Genomic DNA, 8,007 nt, shown 5'->3' with positions numbered 1-8,007 from the left:
CTTCCTCTCTTCCTCCTCCCCCTTCCTCTCCCTCCTCCCCTTCCTCCCCCTCCTCCCCCTCCTCCCCCTCCACCACAGTCCCTGCCCCTACAGAAGGGGGCCGAAGCCCCAGCTGATTCTATTCCTGCTCTCAGCTCCTCAGCACTGCTGCTAACTCATTCCTGAGCATAGTTGGTGATTTGTTTTTATGTATCTAAGGGGTGAGGTGCTGAGGCAAGTTGCCAGTCGGGGTTATTTCGTCTTGCCTGTTGGGGCACACTGAACACGTTCCTGAGATCCGAAAGCTCCTTTCTGAATGAGTGTCTGCTGCCCTTCCGGAGATTTTCAAAAACCTTTTTGAAGGGGTGTCCAAATGGCAAACACCTAGTATCACTCCATTATACCTTTTGGGGAAGAGACAAGTCCCCAGTATGTGTGGCACCTTCATTTCCTTTTCCGGAATAACCGCACTTTCCTTAAGGAACAAATAAGCCCATGCGTGTAGAAGGCCTGGCAAAGGCATAGGGCATGGGTTCAGTGGGTTTTATTATTTCTTTGCGACAAGCTCGCTCCAGGAGGCCGGGAGCTCCGTTCCTACCCATGGATGCTGGCCGGAGGGAGCTTTGTCACCTGCACCGAGGGGTCCTGTGCGAGCGATTTGGCCCCACCTCACCTGTGACCTCCTTTCTGCGATTTTGTAAGTCATCGCTTTGTGACTCAGTTTCTCTCCGACTGAATGAACTACACAAGCTTTCTTTACCACCCCTTCAGAGACCGTTGGTAAAACACGCTCGACACACCTTTCAGAGCCTTGGGGATAAGCCGAGGGCGGGGGGCAGGGGGAGGAAGACTGGGGGAGTACCCCTACCCCCACCACACATCCCGGGACGCCGAGGCATCACCAGCATGTGCCCAAGTGCCACCTGGGCCTCCTTTCACTTCCCGGAGTATCCTGATGGAGGATGAATAAGGTAACCACAAAAAACATAACAGACCCGGGTAAGTTCAAAGTCAGGAGTAAGAGACAAAGATAGATGGATAGTTATGATAGATGACAGATAGATAGATAGATAGATAGATGATAAATGGATGGGTGGATGGATGCAGTTAGAAAGACAGAAGATCAAGAGAATCTCCACTTCTTCAAACAGGAATCACTGAGTAGCACCTGCTTCTGGGGCTGGGGAGCAGACTAGGTGGCCGGTGTGTTAGCCGAGCTGGCTGGACAAGTCAGCTTGGGGCTTCTCACCAGGCAGCTAGTTGAGGCACTGGCAAAGAAGGGGTTCACCTCCCTAAGAAAGAAAAAAAGCATCCGTCTCAAAAGAAAATAATCGTTGCGTGTGATTTTGTGGTCATTTCCAAAACTATCTTTCCATTTTATGGTTTAATACCGTTTTCTTTTGAACTTCACCGGGGTTGGGGAGAGGACCCACGGGCACGTGAGGGCCTCCCAGATGGCTTTGCAAATTGTAAGGGCCCAGGCTGCCATCAGCTCTTAGATTCTGCGTCACCTGATGTCCTAGTGGCACAGCAGGCCGGGCCGGTGAGGGCGAGGTTGGAGGGCGTACACCATGTGACGGGGACAAAGATGATGGAGGGCTGGCTTCTGCCTGAATTGGGGGATGGGAGAGGGGTAGGGGAGACAGAGCATAGAAAACGGCCTTACCAATAAGAGCCCAAACTTCCTGTCGGTGTCTGTGCACACATGACCCAAACGAAGCAGATGTAGCAGTGGCCAAAGGAGGCGGTTTTCATTCTAGAAACGTCCACATCTCCTGCTCCTGCAACCTTCCCAAATGTCTTGTCGATTTTTACACAGGCTTCTAAAAATGGCATCAACAACCACCCAGTGCCCAGGGCCATGGCAGGCTAGGTAGTTGAGTCTGGAGGGAGCACTGCGTGGCCAGCCCCATCAACCCGGCCTCTGCCCCACTGAGGAGGAAGCTGGAGCCGTCACAATGACCGTGACATCCCGCAGTTCTGGCTTGAACTCTCCCTCTATAAGGCTTTCCTGCCTCTGATAACTCAACCTCAGGTCAAGTTGTCAGGTCTTTATGGCTGAGATTTTCTTACCTGCTTCTTAAACCTTAAACTGGTTTAAGCAAAATGGGAACTCATTGGCTCATATGACTTAAAGAGCGAGGACTGATAGCTTCAGGCGTGGCTAGATCCAAGCCTGGGGTCCGAGCCATATATCCGCTGAGGTTGTTTCTTTTCCTGCTTTCTTCTACGTTGACTTTGCTCTTGGATAGGTTCTCTTTCTGGAGCGGTCCCTGGTTCACCTGGTTTACCAGCCCCACCGGAACTAAAACACCTCTTTGCCGGTAATTCCAGCAAAAGTCTTGGCTCAAGCCTTATCAGACTAACACCACTGGTGAATCAATCCACTCGTCAAGCCTAAGAATCAACCGGCCATTCCTGAAGTCAAGAATCAGGGTCATCAACCACACAATCGGTAAGCAGGGATGTAGTTAGCCAGAGAAAAGCCAGGGAGCTTTTTCACCTTCACCAGTAGAAAGAAAACGGATGCCGTGGAAACCAAATCCATGAATGCCCACAATGAGCCGTAAATGCTCGATACACTTTAGCCATTAACCAAAAGTTAAAGACGGGATCACAGAAGCTCTGGAATCGCACCCATAAGCTAGTGGTTCTTCACCTTGACAGGACGCTAAAGATTCCCACAGAGCTTTTAAAATTCTTCCATCCCGGGACGCCTGGGTGGCTCAGTCGGTTAAGCGGCTGTCTTCGCCTCAGGTCATGATCTCGCGGTCCGTGAGTTCCAGCCCCGTGTCGGGCTCTGTGCTGGCAGCTCGGAGCCTGGAGCCTGCTTCGGATTCTCTGTCTCCCTCTCTCTCTGCCCCTCCCCCGTTCATGCTCTGTCTCTCTCTGTCTCAAAAATAAATAAACGTTAAAAAAAAATTAAAAAAAATAAAATTCTTCCATCCCGGTGCCCCACCCTCAGAGAGACTCCGATTCAGTTGACCCGGGGCTGGATCCAAGCAGCAGTGGATGGTAAATGCCCCCAGGAGAATTTAATGCACTGCCAGGGCTGAAAACCACTGCTTTAAGCTAATGCATATGCTTGACTGGTACCCACAAACATCCTAACCATAGCACCAAATCCTTTAAAGCCCAAAGAATTAGGAAGTAATAATGATGTGAAGCCTTAATTCAGAATTTTAAAATCTCTCCAGATTATTTCTTCCAATGCTCCACGTGCTGATGCAGAACTTTGTTGGTCAGCTTAAAAAAAAAAAAGGTGGGGCATCTGGGTGGCTCAGTGGGTTAAGCGTCCCACTTCGGCTCAGGTCTCAATGTCACGGCTTGGGAGTTCGAGCCCCACGTCGGACTCTGCGCTGACAGCTCGGAGCCTGGAGATTCTGTGTCTTTCTCTCTCTCTGCCCCTCCCCCACTCACACTCTCTCAAAAATAAACAAACATTAAAAACAACTTTTTTTAATTAAAAAAAAGGCAAAGTGGAACTTAGCTTAGGTCTGGGCATGCAGGGGTGTGTGTGTGTGTGTGTGTGTGTGTGTGTGTGTGTGAGTGTGTTCGGGTGTGTGGGCACGGAGGTGTTCACCCCTTGTGATTATACAAAACCTTGCTTTGGGTGGTTAAATCAGCAACACGATGAGTCAGGAACTTAATGCTGAGTCACATGTTTCCTCTTTTTTTTTTTTTTCCACTTTCTTCCTCTCTTTCCACTTCATGTCGTCCACAAATGTTGGACGAAAGGTTGGGGGTATTTAACATCAAGAATGACAGAGAGAGAAACATTGTATGCCTCCGGAGGTGATAAACGGAGCAGAAAATGACATCCTCTGTGCCCCGCATTGAGGCCAAGAATGCATAGTCCATACCTGGTTGTGAGGGAACATTAGACAAACACAAAATGAGGACCACTTTATGATAACGGGGGTAGGGACAGAGGCAGGACCACATTCTTCAAAAATGCTAATATCACAAAAGACAAAGAAAAGCTGTGGGAATGTTCCGGGTGAAAGAAGGCTAAAATTAAATTAGATTAAATAAAAATTAAATGCAAATCCTACGCCTGGACTATACCTATACTAGAGGGGAGAATCCCATAAACAACAGCATTGGGTTAACAGAGGAAATCGGAATATGGATGATAAATTAGATCAAAGAGGTACCTCAGTATAAACGTACGGAGTTAACCCTCCCGGGGGAGGGGCGGGGTAAGAGACTGTCCTATTCTTAGCCAAAATGAACTTGGAGTCTTTCAGAGTCAAGGGCCATGATGGATATAACAACCACAAGTGGTTCAGAAAAAAATTATTGGGGTGTGTGTGTGGAGAAAGAGAAAGAAAGAGAGGGCACTCAAGACAATCAAGCAAAATGTGTTAAAAGCTGGGGACAGAAAAGGTCTATGAACAGTAAACAGAATGTTCATTTAGTTAAAATGTGGAAATATACCTCGTGACTCATCAAGACTAAGGATTCCAAACACACACACACAAACACACACGTGTGCACACACACACATGCACACACGCACACACACCGACCACATATCAAAATTCATTCCTCATTCCAATAAAAGGAAGAGTTCCTGTTGGCACCCAAGACAATTCAACAGTCACAATGTGAAGTCCATCAATCCTTGAACATTTTCATAAATTCTCCCAGATTAGGGGGTTTCCAGGAAGCTGCCAGATGGCACAGCCACACCCCAACGGGTTCCCAGGACTTACGAAATTTACGAAAAAAAAAAAAAAAGCCACCAAGTCACACTGAAGCACACACAACCTTTTAAAAACAGAAATCAGGCTTGCCACTCCCATCCCTAAAGCTTCCCAAAGGTGTCCGTGGCCCCTTAGGATGGAGTCCAAACTTTTACCCTGGCTCACAAAACCCTGCGGGCATTCGGTCTTTGTTTATCTGTTGGATTTCATCTCCAAGACTGATAGTGGTCTGCTTTCTGGTTCTTGGACACACCAAGCTCGTACTTACCTCAGGGCCTTTGTACCTGATGTTCTCTCTCTCTTGAAAAGCCCTCGTCCGGTGCTTCACATAACTGCCTGCAGCTGCTCATTTAAGTCTCAACTCAACCGCCATCCAGGTCATTCTGCTTATTTTTTTCATAGAAATGACCACTATGTGGAATTTTTTATAACTTGGATTGTTTCTGCTAAACAAATATAGTGCAGAAACCTCATCGGAATGTTTCCCTGGCTGTTCAGTCTCTGGGTACTCCTTTCCCTTCTGCACTGAGGAGCACGTGTTGTGTGGCTCAAACTCTTGCTTCTGTGGGGTGATGTCCAACTCTCGTCCTTAGAGAGCCTCTCCCTCACTGCTTCTCTCCTTTCCTTGCTTTATTTTTGTTCATGGCACTGGTTACTATCTGATCACACTCACATGCACTGTATGTGTATTTGATATGTATGAATATATATTATATATATATGAATTTGACAAATGAAATGTATATATTTCTGCTTATCATTCCAACTCCCGACCCCCCAACCCCCAATGGATTGTAAACTTCATGAGAGCAAGGAATTTATATATATTTTATCACCACTGTGCCCCCGCATGTAAATCCAAGCCTGGAACCCAATCAATGCTCCAGAAATATTTCTTGAATGAGTCGGTGAACAAATGAATGGGACTGCATATGGAGTTGGTGCTCCATAAATGAATGTTGGGGTAAAAAAATAAAACCAGAAGATTTCAGCTACTGGAGTTCAAGACTTCCTACAGTAACCAAGGCAGCACCTCATTGCTGTGAGGATCAATAGAGAGAGAGAGATCAATGGAACATCTAGAAATATACCCACACAAATATGATCAGTTGATTTTATAAAAAGGTGCCAAGTTAATTAATGGGAAATGGTCATCTTTTCCACAAATGATGCTAGAACAATCAGATATCCATACGCAAAAATTATGAACCTTGGCCATTTCCTCACAGTATACAGGAAATACTAATTTGAAATGGGCCATAGAGCTAACAGACCTAGATAAACTTGTAAAACTCCTAGAAGAAGGCAGGCCAAAAATCTTTGTGACTTTGAGTCAGGCGCATATTTCTTAAGATACACAATCATTCACATAAAGGAGAAAATGGATAAATTAGATCTCATAAAATTAAAAACGCGTGATTTTCAAAAGACACTGTTAAGAAGATGAACAAGCAGGGGTTCCAGGCAGGCTCAGTCCGTAGGGCATGTAAGTCTTGATCCCAGGGTCATGAGTTCAAGCTCCAAGCTGAACTCATGGAGCCGAAGGAAAGAAAGAAAGAAAGAAAGAGGGAGGGAGGGAAGGAAGGAGGAAAGGAAAGAAGGGAGGGAGGAAGGAAGGAAGGAAGAAGAAAGGGAAGGAAGGAAGGAAGGAAGGAAGGAAGGAGATGAGCAAGCCAAGTCAAAAATTGGGAAAATATTTGCAAAGCATATCTCTGATGGAAGACTCATGTCAGGAATATATAGAGAAATCTATAGGACACAATAAGAAGACAAATTTTTTTTTAAATAGGAAAAATATTTAAACAGACACTTCACGAAAGGAGATAATAAGGATATCAAATAATGGGGCACCTGGATGGCTCTGTCAGTTAAGCTTCTGACTCTTGATTTTGACTCAGGTCATAATCCCCCAGGACCGTGGAATCGAGTCCCGGGTCAGGCTCCATGATGAGCATGGATCCTGCTTAAGATTCTCTCCCATTCTCTCTCTCTATATATATCTTTTCTCTCTCCCCTCCCACCTCCATCTCCCTCTGCCTCTCTCCTGCACTGGCGCACTCACTCTCTCTAAAAAGAAAAAAAGAATAACAAATAAAGACACACAGACGCTCAGTATCATCAGCTGTTAGGGAAATGCCCATTAAAACCACGATGAGGGGGGCGCCTGGGTGGCGCAGTCGGTTAAGCGTCCGACTTCAGCCAGGTCACGATCTCGCGGTCCGTGAGTTCGAGCCCCGCGTCAGGCTCTGGGCTGATGGCTCGGAGCCTGGAGCCTGTTTCCGATGCTGTGTCTCCCTCTCTCTCTGCCCCTCCCCCGTTCATGCTCTGTCTCTCTCTGTCCCAAAAATAAATAAACGTTGAAAAAAAAAATTAAAAAAAAAAAAAAACCACGATGAGCTATTACCACAGACCCACTAGAATGGCTAAAGTTTTAAAAATTGATAATGCCAGCTGCTGGCAAGGATGTGGAGCAATTGCAACTGTTGTACAATGCTGGTGAGGATGCAACAGGGCACAGCCACTTGGCCAAACAATTTAGTGTCTCTTATAAAGTGAAACATTTAGCATACGACCCAACAATCCCATTCCGAGGCGCTACCCAGGAGCAACATAAGGGAAGGAATTACTAATATGCTTCAGGAACGTGGGTGAATCCCAAAGACATGTTCAGGGAAAATAGTGCATGATTCTGTGTATATGAAATTCTAGAAAAGGCAAAACTCTAGAGACAAAATGCAAATCAGTAATTGTCATCGTTGTAGTCATGGTTGCGTGGCAGTATCCGTTTGGCAGAATTCTAAAGAAGACAACCTCGGTCAGTTGTGTTGTAGGTAAATTATACCTCAATAAAATACATTGCATGGCGGATGAAAACAAAAATGCGCTTTTGTCAAAGATGGTATTTCTTCACTTTCGACCACCTAAAAAGTGCCGGCCTCGGCAACTGTGGCCTGTCTGTGCTGACATTCCTGTTGAGCTGTTGGGTCACCATAACCTCCACCAGTGTTGCCGGAGGACAAATAATGATGACTAACATTCATGCCTTGGCTTAGTGCCTTATCTCAGCCTCCTCCTCCATAAAATAGGATCATAATAGTGTCTGCCTCCTAGGATTGTCTGGAGGAGGGGGGAGGAAGTAACACACAGTAAGCACGACATGGTTGACGCTCAGTAAATATTAGCCAGCACTGTGCTAATTATAGGTTAGGCATTTAGTAAGTGCGTGGCTCTGTGCTAACCTTTTTTGGAGACATTATTCCATTCCATACCCCTCAAGGCAGGGCTTCTGGTCTGGGGGGGGGGGGGGGGGGGGGGGGGG

At 46.4% G+C, this 8,007-nt stretch overlaps 1 long non-coding RNA gene across 3 annotated transcripts in view; it reads left to right on the top strand.

The window, feature by feature from the left end:
• LOC121020129 (uncharacterized) overlaps positions 1-2,739 on the top strand; it is a 23,169-nt gene extending 20,430 nt beyond the window's left edge. The window contains exons 3-4 of one of the 3 annotated variants that reach the window (XR_005785959.1): positions 545-676; positions 1,799-2,739. This is a non-coding gene — a long non-coding RNA (uncharacterized LOC121020129). Of the gene's footprint in view, positions 1-544 lie in introns of all 3 variants that reach the window. The other 2 variants (XR_005785960.1, XR_005785958.1) reach the window with 2 other exon arrangements.
• Positions 2,740-8,007: the final 5,268 nt, after the last annotated feature.

The sequence above is a fragment of the Herpailurus yagouaroundi genome, unplaced genomic scaffold (genome assembly GCF_014898765.1).
Source record: "Herpailurus yagouaroundi ecotype Mexico unplaced genomic scaffold, PumYag 246, whole genome shotgun sequence".
NCBI classification, from domain to species: domain Eukaryota; kingdom Metazoa; phylum Chordata; class Mammalia; order Carnivora; family Felidae; genus Herpailurus; species Herpailurus yagouaroundi.
The sequence above is the reverse complement of the archived record's forward strand: the minus strand, read 5'-3'. Positions and strand labels throughout refer to the sequence as shown.